This window comes from Hesperophylax consimilis, chromosome 17 (assembly GCF_061612785.1).
Source record: "Hesperophylax consimilis isolate HC1 chromosome 17, BYU_Hcon_1.0, whole genome shotgun sequence".
NCBI lineage: Eukaryota > Metazoa > Arthropoda > Insecta > Trichoptera > Limnephilidae > Hesperophylax > Hesperophylax consimilis.
This window is the reverse complement of record NC_142852.1, coordinates 24,944,761-24,963,266: the sequence shown is the minus strand read 5'-3', so window position 1 is coordinate 24,963,266 and position 18,506 is coordinate 24,944,761.

Below are 18,506 nucleotides of genomic sequence, written 5' to 3'. Positions count from 1 at the left end.
AGAAATTCAATGAATCTACAGAAGCACTAATTTTAAAATATGTATACGTCAAATTGACAGTTTAAACGCACCTCGAATAGTTCAGCAAATGGATTCCCTAATTTGACATAAGAAACTAGGTCACGTTAGATACAGGTTCGTTTGAGCCTGCCATAGCTCAAATTAAAGAACAGTGGTCGTTCAGTAAGATTTGGAATAACGGCTGCTACCAAAATGAATAAAATATTATTACTTACCAGTAACTATCACAAGTTAAATATGTATTATGTAGAATTACAGATTAGAAACATGACGCAACGACTAGTAGGGAGGAAATGTCAAAAAGTTGATTAGTTTTACATAGACAATGATGAAGTCATAGACAATAATTAATATATTGCTGTGTATCTTTGTTTGCGTATTTGTAATTGCGTATTGTTGTTTCATGAATATTTTAATAAAATGGTTACAATAATACATAATAAATGGCCCAAGAACAAATAAAGAAATAAGCATTTAAAAGAATTTTTTCACCAATGAGGAAAACTAGATCATGAGTTTTTTGTAGTCTTTGGAGCAATCAACTACCTGTGTCCATAGTAATACGGTAAATAGGTAAAGGGCCGCATTAGGTATTAAAGTTTAAAAAAAAAATTGGCTAGAAGTACATCCATAATAACATACAAAATCAAAAGTATTATAAACTGGTTTTGATAACATACTTCATACATATTATTGCAACAGCCGAGAGTTAATCATTAGTAACTCTAAAAAAACTGTAGCATATCTACATTTTATTTTATAACCAAGTTACATATCGACGGTCCCGAAGAACAATGTCGGATCTGCTAAATCGTAGTTTTGCAGGAGAGCTGTTTAAAGTTTCGTTTCTGCATTTTTACTGTTTTTTGAGAGAAATAAATGTAAAGTTGATGTGATATTTTGCACTAACCCTTATTTATTTAATTGGAAAAATACAGTATACCAGCTTTTTGCAACATTGTTGTAGTTTTCAAGAAGAATCACTTCCGACTTTTTTTTACGGACAAGGAGTTGTCGTATAGAAACATCCGACATTGTTCTACGGACATAGCATGAAACATGTGTGTCGTATATGTATATCCTACTTCATTCTTTGGAACTCAAACATAAGTTTTTGACGTATTCACAACCTAATTTATTGTATATATTTTTTTTGTTTCTAGTATTACCAAAAAAAAGTAAATCTATTTTTTTTAGTAATAATTACGTAAAGGAACCCCTTTATAATAAAAGTTATATGTAAGAATTTGACACTAAATAAATAAAAACAGGGAAAATAACATATTAAAAATTTTATTCGTTTTTAATCCAACAGAACTGGGAGGATACACATTATTTAAAGGAGAAGAAATAAGAAAATATAACAAAAGTTAAAACATAACAGGGTGGTACCTAATCATAACATAAAATTAAAACATCCATAGTTTTATTTGTTTTAATCTAGCAGAACTGGGAGGATTGTTCAATCCCAGTCTGTTATATGAGTCAGTTACATAAGTACGACTATCACATTATTTAAAGGAGAAGAAATAAGAAAATATAACAAAAATTAAAACATAATAGGGTAGTACCTAATCATAACATAAAACTAAAACATTAATAGTCCAATTTTCGAAATAGAATATTTTTATTAGACCTAAATTAATAATTAGGTATTATTATTCAGAGTCACCATCATTGACACAAATGTTTCCGTATGTTATGGTCTTATAAAATTCATGATATTGTTCATTCCTAAATTGCAAAGACTTATAAGGTCATTGTATTTATCTTTTTGAATTGTATAATCTAATTAACTTAGATTTTAATCTAATTTGCATAACTTTATAACTTATAATTAACTTATTTTATAAATCCAATCTGTAAACATCACCCGCCAAACACAGGGACATCCCTAGCATGGCGGATGAATTATCACAAATATGTATAAATGTTCAACAAGTTCTTATAAAAAATAAATAAATAAATCGGCAAAGGGGTATCATACGCTTTATGAAGTTCGATGTCAATAGCATGAAAATGTCTTGTGGCATTACGAACGATGATAGTCTGAAACTCTTTTCTGAGCTCATATTTATACTCCAGCTGATTGGAATGATCTCCAGAGGTACGAACTTGCTTGACGCAGCTCCTTGTCATTTTTTTTTATTTTGGGTATCTTTAGTCCAATTTTTATTCTTTAACAGTATTTTAAAGTCGTAAAAGTTATCTTGCGACATATCTCGAACTTTGTAGGGATTTTCATCAATTTTTGCCCATCTCACGAGAATCTTCCATACATTTGGACTATAAATCGTCCTAGGAGCATTTGTTCTTTCGATTAGGTACTGCGTGCACACTATCTCCCTCATTTTGAGTGTGGCCCTTTTCTAAGAAGCTGTGTAATGGTGATTCCGAATTCTTTAGCTGCATATAAATACAGGCTAAAAACCACTCTATTTCGATTCTGTCCAGGGCAGTTATCAGACCAGAATCTGAATTCTTTAGCCCCCCTTTCAACTTTTTTAAAATGAAATCAAGCAAACAACTACTTCCTTCATTGGCTCCTCGTTTTGCGATTCCTTCGTGCCACATATAGCTGATCCCGTGTCTCGCTGCCATATCGTAAACAGTGAAATTGTAGGTGGACAATTTTCGTTTATAATAAAAAATACTCGCCTTAGCATGAGGACAAGTTTACACATTTTGAAAATCAAAAGTCGCACATATGATTGACCAATCAGAAGCGATAGTTTTGGCTTTGTCTTTATTTTTTTGGTCCCGGGCAAACTCCTTCTCGCGATGCAAAATGATGGCTTTTGTCGGCTGAGACATATTTTTAAATGCATAGCATTGGTCGCATTGATCCTTTTTTTATAAATTAAATTTTTGATTGACAATGTCTCTGTATTGTCGTTCGGATGTCGCCTTTTTGGTATATATGTCTGGGTTAAACCATTCAATATACAATTTGAACATCCGAGCAATGCTGAGACTTCCATCTAAATATGACTTTGTCGAATCTTTTCTCAACCATCAGGAAGAGGTGATTCAGGAATCTCTAAAAGGTTTAAGAAAATTAAATAAACTCTGTTTCTCATAAGTGTCTGAAAATCTGATTCTACGTACATTTATAATTTTTATGACGAATAATAAGTAATTAAAGTAAAAATTATTGACCTTCTTCTTCCTGCAACAATGGTGACTGAGACGAATCAAAGGAATTCAAATCTGGATTCATCGTTTTTGTAATATCCGTATTATTTATTTGATTCGGAGTATCTTCACGACGTGAACAGGGATCTAGAAACATGGAATATGTTAATCTCAAATACTTATTAAATTACATTTTTTTATTGTAACACAAATATGAAAATATCATAACATTATTAAATAATTTATTTACACAGCAGATAAATCTTTACAAAATTGATGCAACATAATACAATAATAGATTTTCAAGCACGATTGCATTTCCTTTAGTTAAATCAACAACACCACAGAAAAAAAATTTACAGGTGAGCTTTTTTTTGTCGAAGAAAGTAGTATTGAAAAAACTTCCCAAGAATAATGTTAGATGTGAACATCCGACACGAGAAAGAATTTAAATGTTCCAAGAACAAAGTCGGATGTTTGTTTCCTGCACACCGCTACTTGACAGATTCCAACAAAAAATGTCGGATGTGCTTTTACGGCGACACATATTTTTTTATCACTTATACATATTTAAGTACCACCTAACAATGATTTAATTAATGTAAACTAAAAACTCTCATTTTAAAGACAAATGATTTATTTTCTGTGATTGTTGTCGGTTTGACAATCCGACATTGTTTTTGGGAGGCCCGATGAAGTAATTTAACCTTTCCTCATCTGTGGTGTGTATTTACTACACGTTGCTTCTAATAACTTTAATAACTCTATAAATATAATGAATTCTGGGTTCAGATTTAAGGTATTCTTCCGTTATACATTTATGCACTGAATTAAAAAATAATATTTTAGATAGTTTTCAAATTTAATTAAAAATCAGAGATTCTTGTTAAAAATCGGAAACAAATACACCAATGCAATCAACCGTGTGATACTAATACGCGAAGAGTGTGCGAGGAAATGACACGCTATTGATGTCCCGCTTTAATTTGCTATGCGGGAACATGAGACATCCACACGTCTGCAGTTGTATTTTGATTTAGACCATCGAGTTTGTGCCAGCCGCCAGCCGCTAGCCAGTCGGCCGCAAACCGTCGTTAGATAAGGACTCCTCGCAAGTTTCTTTAGCATCTGCCGATGGTTTTTTCATGTTTTCAGCAATTAAATTACAATTATTATCACTTTTGATATAAAATATAATAAAAATAATCGATTAGCTATGAATATTCATATTTTTCCGAAATTAAATCGCTTATTTCGAGATGTGTATTGACTACACAGCACCGGAACGCGTGGATTTTTTTAGCACAGTAAGGGAAAGGTTGAAATCATAGCAGTTCTGTAGGAAAACAATAAAAACTTACCTAGTACAACTTCTTTTTCATTCTCATTATCCTGATTTGGATGAATAATGTTATTTGTAAAGTCCATTAACTGCTTTATTCGACAATTAATGTTTCTCGACACGTTAGAGGCATGTCCTGGTTCTCGTTTATCTTTGTCTGCACTTTGTTCATTCACTTCAATTGGACACATTTTACTAGGCAAACATTTAAAACGATTATTATATTTTCGAGGCATAGTTAGTTTATACTGCCTTACTAACAAAAGAGCAACAATTTACTTTTATATTGATGTGCACGCACTGATTCTTTACGCACGCCCATACCGTTCTAACTCTCCGAAGAACAAAGTCGATTCTGACAATCCGACTGTGCGCGCGCACCTCCAATGGTGGACTTGTGACAACGAACAAAGTCGGTTGTGCACTACTGACAATGTTCTCCGGACAGGATGTCACAACCGACTTTGTTTGTTTCAATAACTTCTGAAAATAATTAAGATAAAAAAAATCTAAAAACGCAGACTACAAAAGCAAGAAAAGAAATTTAAAATAAGCCAAAAAAACGATTTTTGCTTTTTTGCAGATCCGACATTGTTCTACGGGACCGTCGATTTAATTTAAGGGTACGAAAGCAAAAAGGTAAGTTATTAGTTTAGACCTGAATTCTGTTGGACTTGTTATGGATCTTAGTTCCAGAGAAAGTTTATTCCAAGCCTTCGGCCCAGATACTCCGAAAGCGCGATCACCAAACTTAGTATTTGGCTTGCGCTTAGGTTCCATCAGTCTGCCTACAGCTGATGATGTTGCTGATCTAAGAGTTGACTGCCTCAGACCAGTGTTTTCCGGGACGCATAGTTCAGAGATGTAGGGTGGGGCCATTTCATTGATGGATTTAAACACCATCCAGCACAGTTTGTACTGGATTCTTTCAGGGCACTTGAGCCAGTGAAGGTTACGAAGGTGTTCTGAAATGTGCAAATATTTTGAAACCCCAGTTATGAGCCGTGCTGCTGCATCAAACAATTGAAGTTTGTCAATTTGATATTTTAGAAGGCTGGCATAAATGCCGTTGCAGTAATCGAGACGTGAGACTACGTAAGAGTTGATAAGTAGTTTTGTTGCTTCTGTAGGAAGGTTTCTTCGGACAGACTTGGGTTGTCTTAGGTGAAAAAAACCGGTGCTTACAGTCCTATTTATTTGACTTTTAAACGAAAAGTCTGAATCTAAATTGACACCGAGAAGTTTGACTGTTGTTTTTTTGTTATATCTATATTAAATAAAAAAAATTAAAACCATTTTCGCAAACATATTTTCTCTTTTAATATATACATTATCTTAAAAATAAGGTATCAAGAGGGTGGTGAAATACTCCCTTAAGGCGATGCACTACGTCGTGTAATATTTTGAATCGAGCCGCTATCAATAACACACCTTACGTAGCTGGCAATAAGGCTTAAATTCCCGCTAAACACCATCCACCTGTCTTGATTTATGCAAGAAAAAAAAATGGCCAAAAAGTGCCTTTTATTTTATTTTGTGGATATTCAGGCACAAATATTTAAATGTTTTTCCATCATTTTATAAATAATTAATTTGCCACATTATACAATAAAACCATAACCGAAAATGGGTTCGTAAGAAGGAGATTTTAAACTTTAAAACAGTTTTCACAGGCCTGTACATTATTTTTTTCTGGGCTTTTAAAAAGACTTCTAAAAAATACTCGATTATTTCAAAGGCCAAGATGTATTCTACTCGCAGTTTGAAACATAGAAAGGCGGCGAAATTTTCAAACCAAAAACACATGATTTTAAATTACTACGTAGTGCATCGCCTTAATCAATAAATATATTCAGCTCAGTATGGAGTAGCGATGAGTCGTTCATAAACTAGCTCTTTTTTGATGAGCCCTGTTTGTACGATTCCCAGTAAACCGTACGTAAATTGAACGCTTACTCTTTTATATCAGGAAGTATTTTAGAAAAATAGCGCCATTAAAATTATCGAAGTATTAATTATTATTACATACTCGGAGACGTGAACAGCGTCTGACAGCCCGACCATCTGGACTTGGACATATCGTCGCTGTGAAATCAAACCGGCATATCTGCAAAATGCTAGTTTTTCACCAGAGCATCTGTGAGCCTGTCGTCAACTGAGTCTGAGTATGTGGCTATGAGTATGGCTGCTGGTGAGGCTTGCTGGTTGAAAAACTTATTAAATGATTTTGGTTTTCAAAATGTTTGTCCAGTAAACATTTTTTGTGATAATCAGTCAGCAATCTTGACTGCAGCTACAGAATCTATTAAACGTTTGAAGCACGTAGATATTCGTTTTCACTTTGTCAAAGATCTAGTGAAAAATAATAAAATAAATATAAAATACATAAAAACTGGCGAACAATCAGCGGATATTCTCACTAAATCTTTAAGTAAAGAGTTATTTGTACGATTTATTGGAATGTTATTACATTGAGGGAGGATGTTGTAATATGGCAATGAAATAACATTCTGGTAACACTACATGCACAGGAAGTAGGTGTCAAAAGTATAAGTCTCTGTAATGGCTGTAATGTGTGTGCTCTGCTACAATAAACGTTATTTTGGTTAACAGTCCAAGAGGGCTTTTTCTATTTTTGCGGTTTTTTTTGTATTTTCGAAGTCACTTGTGTCCGTAACAAAATATTCAAAAAAATATTTATCGTGTATATTTTTTAGATACATGTATGTTATATACAACCTGTTAAAAATAAATAATCTAAAAAAATATTTTTCTTACTTTACAGCTGTTTATAAAAAAAGTAGTTTTCAATAAATCGCCAATCGACCTCAAGATTACTTTCACCTGCTACTACATACAACATGACAAAAATATATAAAAAATATTTTGTAATAGAACATATCTCAACCTATAGGACCCAATTTTTATATTTTTATATAATAGCTAAATAACTGTGTGATATTATTTGGAAAAACTATGTAAATCAACTTACTTTGAAGTCAATTTTATGAATTTAAAAACAGCAATTTGAACAAAAAAAAATACTGTATAATTAAACAGTATTTTATTTTTTATTTTTTTATTTTTTATTGTTTAACTTATAACATTGTTACATTGTACATAAAATAAGTTAAAAATAAGTAATAGTGTAAAACATATGTTGTTGAATTTCTACTCCAATGAAGAGTGCTAGCTCTTGAGCTTGGCGTAGGAGTTATTTGACAATTATTTCATGTTTATATCAGTAATTAACATTATTACAGTACAATAAATATAAACTTAAAAGAGGATTGTGACGTTAATTTTGGTTGTAACATGAATTGAAGTTATAACATTTGATAGGTGATATTAATTTTTTTTAAAGATAAATTTGACCTTCTTTTTGAATAAAATAAAATCTGGTATTTTTTTCACTTCTTCGGGAAGACTATTAAAATATATTATGCCTTTGTAAATGTAGTTATTGTGCATTTGTTGTGTTGAAAATAGAGGAATTTGGATGTTAAAATTATGCCTTAAGGATGAGTTAAATTTAAGTTTTTTTACGACAGTTTCTTTATATATTTGTAATATTGCATCTTTTTTATAGAGGTCTTCAATTTTTGGTACTTCGAAAATTTTGAACAATGATGCTGAAGAGAAAGTTGGTTTTTTTTTCAAAATTACTTTGATAATTAGTTTTTGTACCACTTTAACAGAGCTTAAAAATTTTTCATATGCACCTCCCCACCCAATGATTCCATACTGAAGTAATGATTGGACTAGTGCGTAATAGACTTTTTTCAGGTTGTTTATCTTGAGAACATTTCTTAATCTAATGAATATATAGATACATTTTCTAATGCGTTTAACAAGTTCACATATGTGTCTGTTCCATTTCATATGTTGGTCAACAATTACACCGAGGTATTTTATTTCAGTTGTTTGGTTTAGTATGGTACATGATTCATTACAAACATCTTTGTTACATTTTTTGTTGTGTATTATTATATGAATGTTGGGGTTAGTTTTGAATTTATTTATTGTGAATGGTATATAAACTGTTTTTTTTGCGTTAATTGTAAGTAGATTTGTATCGAACCAGTTTTTTAGGATTTGGATGTCATTATTTGCATTTTCATTTACAATTTTCCAGTCATTACCCTTAATTATGATAATTGTATCATCTGCGTAAGATATAACTGTTCCACTGAGGTTTTGTTTGAAAATATCGTTTACGTACATGATAAAAAGTAAAGGACCCAAAACAGTACCTTGTGGTATCCCAAAATCACTTGTGAGTGGTAGACTAGATGCGTGATTAATTTTTACAACTTGTGTTCTTTGGTGAAGATAACTTTTTAGCCAACTTAATGCTGTGTCATTAAAACCTACGATCTTTAATTTTTGTATTAGTTTGACATGAGATATGCTGTCGAAGGCTTTTTGGAGATCAACAAAAATACCAACACATTTTAATGATTTGTCTAAAGCGTCTTGTATGGTACTAGATAATTTAGCAATGGCGTCTTTTGTGCTTTTGTTTTCCATGAATCCAAACTGATTTTCGTGAATTATATTATTAATCTTTATGAACTGAGTTATTCTTTTTTTGGCAATTTTTTCAAATATTTTTGCAATGTTTGATAGTAAAGAAATAGGGCGGTAATTGGTTGGTTCTTCCGGATTGCCGGTTTTAAATATTGGTATAATTACAGATTGTTTGTACATGGATGGAAAAACTCCGCTTTGAAAACTTGTATTGATTATATGAGTTAATGGTTTTGATACTTGTGATTTTATACATTTCAGTGTTTGTATTGTGACCCCATCAAAACCAGGGGCAGAACCTCCTTTCATACCTGTAATAATTTGTTCAATTTCTTCTGGTGTTGTTGGTTGAAATAATTCAAATTTATGCTCATTATTTACTGTAGTATTTGGGTCATTTGGGGTAAGGCCTTGTTGGATTTTTTTAGCGAGGTTTTTTTCCTACATTAGCAAAAAAATTGTTAAATACATTTGCGGCTTCTAGAGGTTTATCTTTACAGCAGATTTTTGAATCATTATGATTTACATTGTTGATTGTTTTATTTTTTAAATGTTTTTTATCGACAATTTCATTTATGATGGACCAAATCCTTTTACTGTCATTTCCAGATAATTCAAGTTTTTGTTTGTAGTAGTCATCCTTTGTGTTTTTTATTAGATATGTAAGTTTTTTTTTATAAGCTTTGAAATGTTTTTGTAATGTTATATTTTCCGGTTGTTTTGTATATTGTTTGTAGAGTGTTTCTTTGTGTCTAATTGAGATGATTAATCCGTGAGTTATCCATGGTTTGATTGGCTTTAGTTTTGAAGATATTTTGCTAGATTTAATATTTCTACAAGCATTTATGTGAAAACTCAGTTTTTTATCAAATATTTTGCAGCATTCTTCTACATCGTTACATTGATATATTTCTTGCCATTCTTTTTCGTTACTTAATATTTTAGTGAGAGAATTTATATTAATACTATAGTTGTATTTATCAGTATTATTAACGGCCGTTGTGGTTGGTAATGAGAGGTTTTGATGTTTGTAGTCATATTTAAATATACATGCAAAATGATCCGTTACAGATGTTTTAATTACCGCAGATGATATATTTTGTATATCTTTGGTGTTTGTGAATATGTGATCGATACAAGATGGTCGTTGTCCGATAATGTTTCTGGTGTATGAATTTATGCATGAAATGTAATTTAATTCTGCTAACATATTTAAATAGTTATCTTTATCGTTAGAGGAGTAGTCATTAGCGATATTTAAGTTAATATCTCCGATGAGTATTGTTTTTTTGTTTCTATGATGTTGTAATATTTTTTTTAATTCTTCTATGTATGTGGTTATAGCAGAAGAGTGTGTCCGATAAATAGCAATGATATTAAATGAATAATTCATAAAATTTATCTCCAAGTTTAATAAATTGACATTATTGACCATTATTTCATTTACACTTGTGACAGCGTAAATATTTGATACAAATATGGCGACGCCGCTATTTCTGTTAATTTTATATTTTGTTGCATAGTACGAGTAACCCGGTATATTATAATTAATTTCACTCGATGAATGCGTTTCTGATAGTATTATACAGTCAAGTCTATTTAATTGTTTAATAGTTATTAGAAATTCTTCGAAATTTTTTTCCAAAGATCTAACGTTCATGTGTATTATTATTAGGCTGGCTGTAGGTTTTATATCTATAAAATCGTTTGTATTATTTACCGTGTCAAAAATCCTTTCGTCTATTTTATATGAATTATCTATTGCGTTTATTATAAAGTCGTTCATTTTGAGGTAGTAATAAAATTAACAATAATGTTGGCGCTGGGAATACACTTCACATTTGCAATTATAATATTATATGTGTTTGCTTGTACATTATCACTGCGTGTTAACACTTTGCGGGCGGGCTTTTCGTAATATTTTTTTGAAATATTGTGCATATTATTTAGGTTTTCGTTACACTTGTAATTAATAATATGCATCATTAGTCGTAATCGATGCGATCCCTCGCAATTTTCAGCATTTTGTTTCTATAGTTGCACCTAATACTGTTGGCTGCGTGGTCCGTGGTGTTTTTTTCTCCATATTTAGAATTTTGTCTGGTGCAGTTTACACATGCTGGTACTGTTTTTTCTCTTCCCGGACATTTTGAAAGGATGTGATCGCCCATGCAGTGTGGGCAAATTGGAGGGCTGGTTCGGTGTAGGCATCTTTTAGCCGTATGCATGAACATACAGCAATGAAAACATTGAGTCAGTGGATCGCAATCTTCAATTTTTACTCGTTGAAACTGTATATTTAGTTTACCGAGTGCAAGGAGACTTTTTCGCATTTTGCCACTAGTTTCCATGATGTAGCTAGTGAACTGGCGCTGCTTTTCGTTTATGTTTGTGTTTTTTATCTCCGTTATAAGTGTGATTTTGTTGTCTTCACTTTCCTTGTAAACATCTTCAATTCCTTCGTTCTGGGTAATTATTCCGCAAACTATTTCGTCTTCAGTAAGATTGGATTTTAATCCTTTTATTATTATTTTTGGTCTTTTCTTTTGAATTTCATTTACCACCAAATCGGTATTCAGTTTTTTTATTTCGGCGGTTAAGGTATTTGCATATTCCTTTTTTGGGCATGATATTATTATTTTTTCTTCTTTTGTTTTTCTCAAACCATTTATTCCTATCTTTATGTTGCTTAAATTTATTTCTTTTTTTATTATCTTTTCAATTTCTTCTGCTTTAGCATTATTTTTGGTCGACGAAATGATGATTGAGAATCTCTCTTCTTCTCGAGGAGTGACTTTGGTTGTTGATAATACCTGTGCATAGGATGGTGTTGATGCGCTTTTCATTATTTTTTCAAAGTTTCCCACCAGTTGGTCGTTTTTTTCGATAAGTTTGTCTTGTAGTTGAATTATTTGTTGTTGCATTTTTAATATTTCAGATTTCACTTCATTGTCAAGATCAATAATAATTTTTTCGATATTAGTTTTAGTTTTCGAGTCTTTAACGGTTTGTATTTTTTGAACTTCATTTTTTAGCGTATTCAACAACTCTTCTACCGTCATGAAAGTGTTACGTTGCGGTGTAACGGGAGCGCGGAGACAGTACCATGCGGGCTGCCGTTACGAGCGTAAGATTAATACTGATTATACTATCTTAATTGATAAATAAATTAAATTAATTTAAAGATTTAATTGGTAATATTCTATATTCATTTAAACCCTAAACACATATAAATGATGGCATTTTACATATTCAATCATAACGCGAATATCGTTCGCCACAAGAGGTCGTTTCGCGACGATGTCTTCTGTGAAGTAGTATTAAAAAACGTAAGTGTATTAGTTTATTTTCGATATACGTTTATATTGTAGACATAAAATCAAAACGTAGAATTTGTTCATGTAATTTGAAGGGAGCGTGTCAAAGGTGAACAAGAATGTGAATCGCGTGGAGGCAAACGTTGTTGAGATGATTGTACCTTCTCATATATTACCTTCCAGCTGAACAATATGTAGGAGGTCTTAATTATTGTAAATTTGCCAGCGCCCGCTGTGGATATGTACGAACGAGACAGCAGTATTATAATTGCTTCCAGCAGTATAGACAAACAGCCGTATCGTATTTCATGTGACTAGTGTTATAGGGCTGTGCAAATAGATTTTTAATTATAATAATAATTTAATTATTTAATTTGGCTATTATAGCTCTTCGTGAATTGAACAAATGAAAATAAAATATAATTATAAAATATAATATATGTATATATATATATTTTTTTTGTAACAGGTAAATATATGACGGTGAAGTTAAAGTAAACCAAAAACATGATTGGTATTTCCAAATTCAAGGACAACTCCACATCACCAAGTCCGATATATGTATATTTGGTGTATGGACCTCGAATAACATTCCATTAAAGGTTGAAACCATAAGAAGAGATGACTCTTTCTTTCACTTTTCAATGTTAAAACGCCTTCAAAATTTCTACTTTGATTGTTACTTGCCAGAAATCATTGACCCGAGATACGAAAGAGGCATGGATATTAGAAATCCTCCTTACATAGAGCAAGCCATAAAAAAACGTAAGAACATCGCTTCTGTGAGGTTATTGGCTATCTGATTTTATTTTCCTTATGCTTGCTACAACCTTAACTTGCGTTTTATTGAAATTATTTTCATTGTGTTTAGATATAAATGTCTTTTACTCGTGTCTTTTACCTGAACTATGTACCATTTTGTAACATTGCGCAAAACAAATACATTATATTCCAATTGCCCGCCATGCACATATTTTTTATATCGATACATTCTGTAAATTATGTTGTATTATGTTCCTTATGAAAAAAACTGTTGTTTCTATTGAAATTGGAAAACCCTACAATAACTGTACACCATTTATTTCATATCTTGAGAGCTTCACTTACATTCATGCATCGTATCGTATAGTATTATTTTATTGAGTAAAGTGGGGAATTACTTAGCTATTTACATCAGTTCATCAAACACGGCTAAAGCCATTTTAAGGATCGTTTTTTTTTGGTGGAAAGTACATTTCACTGTGTAAAGTACGGTAAATGTACTACTGAACTCAGTTTTATGTTAATATGAAAAATGCGTGTATCTTTTTGTGAAATAACACGAATTAATTCAATAAACGAAAGAGCTTAAATCACTTGTACCTTAGCAATTCAGCACACACATAAATTTGAATAAAGAACATTCAATTACAAGATTTCTAGTTCTTTAAATATTTTAGCTACTGAAATTATAAACGGAATCAACATAATTGTTGGAGACATGCTAGCTAAAAGAAATTGTTTGTATTGGTTTAAGTTCTGGAATACTACTTTATCAAATGTTTTATTGTTGTTTTTATGTTTTATTTTATATATTTATGTAGTACAATATAATATGGAATATGAATATCAGAATTTTTTAAAAAAGGACCCGTTAGTCAATCTGCCAAAAATTGGTTTATCGGGACGTTATAAAAATACATATATAAAAATACATAAATATTGTAAAAAAATCGTAAATCATTTTACCGCCAAACTTTTTCACTATTACGATCTAGGCAAAAAAAGAAGAGCACAAAAGTTCAATTATTTGGAATATTCCGATCTGTACATATCCTTTAAATTAATTTTCCCACATCAGAAACACCAGATAAAGCAAACAACACTGTTTTTTATATGCCTACTCACTGTAAAAACCAAAACTTTTAATTAAATAAATGTATTCTCAACTGTGTTTTATATTTCAATGTTGTGACAGCCTACTCACTGTAAAAACCTTAACTTTTAATTAAATAAATGTATTCTCAACTGTGTTTTATATTTCAATGTTGTGACAGCCTACTCACTGTAAAAACCTAAACTTTTAATTAAATAAATGTATTCTCCACGGTGTTTTATATTTCAATGTTGTGACAGCCCTAACAGCCATAGCAGCAGTCGCAAGCTTATTACTCTAATTTCACAAGAGAGCCGGCCGCTGGCGAGTGTTTTCATCGAATTGAAATATATCTAATATTTGGGGAAAAAATATTTTTTTAAATAAGTTTTTACAATTTTATAGGGAATTTTAGTTTACATGTTAATTAAATCGATACCTCTCTAATAATTATTTCATATGGAGAAGATGCATATTTACATAAAACTTTGAGATCTCTTTCGACATTTATGTATTTTGAAACTAAAATAAGCATAAATAGTAGTGGTTAAACCCAGTAAAAAGCTCATAGTTTACTTATAAAATCAAATTATTTTAATCGTGAATATCCGCCAGTTTTTAAAAAGCCGTTCATATAATGTTTATCAACACATTAGGGAATCTCGAGGGAAAATTCCCACATTGTAGGGAAAAATTGAAAGCCAGCTACCACATAAACGGCCAAGATAAAACACGTTATTTTTAATTTGTCATCGGGAATGTTCGTTGTTGTCGATCGGGAGACCTCGGGTGTTTATGCCCGGATAGTACGATCAAACCACTAGTTCAGTAACGTTTTGGCGGAATTGTCTACAAAATACGACGAGGGCGACACAGTCGACCAATTTTTTAAACTATTTTAGTAAATTTCGACAAAATCGTTATCTCTGCTACCCTCTTAAAAGATCACCATCTATTATTTATCAAGACTACAGATTCATCGCAAATAAAAAATATCTCGTCGTGCTCTAGTAAATCTGACGAAAATCTCTATTGAAGAAGAAAAAACTGAGAAGAACATCGTTGACGCAATCTTGTAACACTGTGTTGTGTATTAAATACAACATGTTGCAAATAACATTCTAAAAACAATGTTGAATAAAAAACATCATACCAATAGGATTATCTACATGTGTGACAAAAAGTGATCGTTTTACAGGTGATAAGTTTTGGTCTTATCTTTAATTTGCATCAGATTGGTTTTGGGACCATTATTATTTATTATATATATCAATGATTTATTCAATATTTCCAAATATGGAGACACTGTCTCTTACGCTTACGATACAGTCCTACTACTAAAAGCAAACACCTGGTCAGAATTAAATAACATGGCAAATACAGATATCAATGAACTAAAATTATGGTTTGATGAAAACCTGTTGACTTTAAATTCTAAAAAAACTTATTATTTACCATTTTTCATTAAAAAACAAGAAACACCTAAAGAAATAAACATAATTATCCACTCTGTGAAAAATACAGAAAACCACAAATGCAATATGTTATGCACAAACATAGAAAGCAAGACCGATATTAAGTATACTAGCTAGTTACCTAGGCATAACAATAGACCAGCGTTTAAAATGGTCCCCACATATAAATATTCTGAACAACAGAATAAGGAAACTAACATATATATATTTAGATGTTTAAGAGATATTTTAAACGAAAAATTACTTAGAACCACATACTTCGCTTTCTGTCAATCAATTATACAATACGGCATTATAGGCTGGGCGGTACATATAAAAATCAAACACAAACAATTTACATATCACAGAAACTAATAATAAAAACCATATTAAAAAAACCCTATACACATATTCGTCCGAACTTTTATTCAAAGAATTTAAGGTCAGAAAATTAAGTGCATTATACTTCTACGATGCAACATTACAAATTTATAAAAATTATATTCAAAATAAGATTGCACCCTTTAAAAATAACAGAAATCTTAGACAAACGTCAATACTTCCTACTCCTAAATGTAAAAAAAAACAATAGGACAGTTCAACCATGAATATCTCGGAGTTAAATTTTTTAACTCATTACCAGAAAAAAATAGAAACATGAACGCAAATATAAACGAATTCAAAAGCCACCTTAAAAAGTACTCCGAACAGTTGAACTGAATCATATCAAATATAAACCAACATAAAAACACCCCCCCATACACACACGCTCTGCTTATTTATGGGGGTACATCAAATACGTATTTTATGTTATTAATAACTGTACTATATTGTGTAATGTAATTCGTGTATCCTTTTTTACTAATAAAAAAAGATATTTAATTTATTTGGGGTTTACCTTCGTATTCCTTCAGTGTTGTGACACTTTACAACACTGAAACCGCACCTTCAGGGAAAATATAATTAACAAAGAATAGAGTATTGTTGTGGTAGACAATGGCTGGCTGTCAAATTTATCACTTGTTTCGGGTCTTCAGGTTACGTCACGAGCTCACGAGCGGCCGAATGCATTTTTATTATCGAAAACTTCCTGTATGAGCCAACCTTATAAAATACGTTTTCTACGAACCTTGAAGAACAACAACATGATGTTATAGTACACTAGACTAATATTATTGGAATGAATAGACGAGATCGGGTTTTTGAAATTTATTTATTTTTATTTAATTTATTTATTTAACGCCCAGAGGGCTTATACATTTTTTTTTTTTTTTTTTTTTTTTTATATTTACTCCACACAGGAGGCCCTGAAGAAAATAATTTCCCTCAGGGCCTATGTCATCTTTGGGGATGCTGTGTGGAGGGTCTTTTTGTGGAGAGGAAGGAGTGAACATGGGTCTTGAAGAGTCCCATGTTGTAGGAGGGAGGAAACACAGAGGCCGGCAGTTCGTTCCACAGCCGAGCTGTTGAACTTAAGAACGAATCGTAGAAGCGACCCGTTCTCATGTGACAAGTGTCAACTGTGTACAAATGTTAAGCGCGCGTTTGGCGTGTATCCCGACTACGCACCGGTGCCGAAGGGATCAATGACGCTAGTTCTTCAGAGCATCTTCCATTGTAATACCGATAGAACAAGGACAGCATACCTACCTGACGCCTGTGCTCTAAAGATTGCAGTCCGTTTGTTAAGATTGGGGAATCTATCAAACGGACCGCCCGTTTCTGCACAGAGTCAAGGGTTTTTTTCAGGTATTTTGGGGCTCCAGACCAGAGATGGCTGCCAAATTCGACAGTAGGGCGCACTTGGGATTTGTACAGGGTGAGCAGTTGTGTACTATTAAAGTATCTGCGGGCTCTGTACAGTACGCCCAGCTTCTGAGAGGCCAACTTTACTCTAGCTTCGATGGAGCCCCCGTACCTGAGCTGGTCACTTATAGTTACACCAAGCATATCAATGGAAGGCCTGTTCGGAAGATTGCTTCCGTTGAAGGAGACTAGATTATCATTTGGATCCCTTTTAGACGTAATCAGACAGGATTGGGTCTTTGAAACATTAAATTCGACGAGATTATTTTTACCCCAGGAGGAAATACTCTCGAGATAACCGTCCATTCTCTGCTTCAAAGCCCTCCGAGCCGTTGGAGTTTGTGTGCCCTTTGGGGGCTTGTCAAACAAAAAGCTATCATGAACTGTACTGTCATCCGCGTAACAATGAATCGGTGCACATGTCAAAAGGTCATTGATGTGCAACAAAAACAAAGTTGGAGACAGAACCGATCCCTGTGGGACGCCAGCATTTATGGAGTGCGAGGAAGAGGTGAAACCGTCAGCAACCGCCTGAATCGACCTATCCCTTAAAAAGTCAGCAATCCACGTACACAGGGATGCGGGAAGTCCGTAAGAATGCAATTTGTTGACAAGTCCTCGGTGCCAGACCCGGTCAAAGGCCTTGGATATGTCTAGTGCGACCGTTTGGGTCTCACCGTGACGTTCCAGGCACCGCCCCCAAACATGCGTCACATACGCGAGAAGATCACCGCACGAGCGGTTCCGCCGGAATCCGTATTGACGGTCGTTGATAATTTTGTTCTTCTCGAGGTATGTGAGCAGTTTGTCGTTGATCACACGTTCCATCACTTTGGACAGAACTGATGTGATCGCTATGGGGCGGTAGTTGGCCGGGTTGGAGCGGTCACCTTTCTTGGGAATAGGGTGAATTACCGCTTTTTTCCAACCAGAGGGCACAGTGCCACACTTCAGGGACATTTTGAAGAGCTTTGTCAAAACTGGAACTATTTCCGCAGCACACCTCTGCAATACCAGGGCAGGTATTCCATCAGGTCCACTAGCTT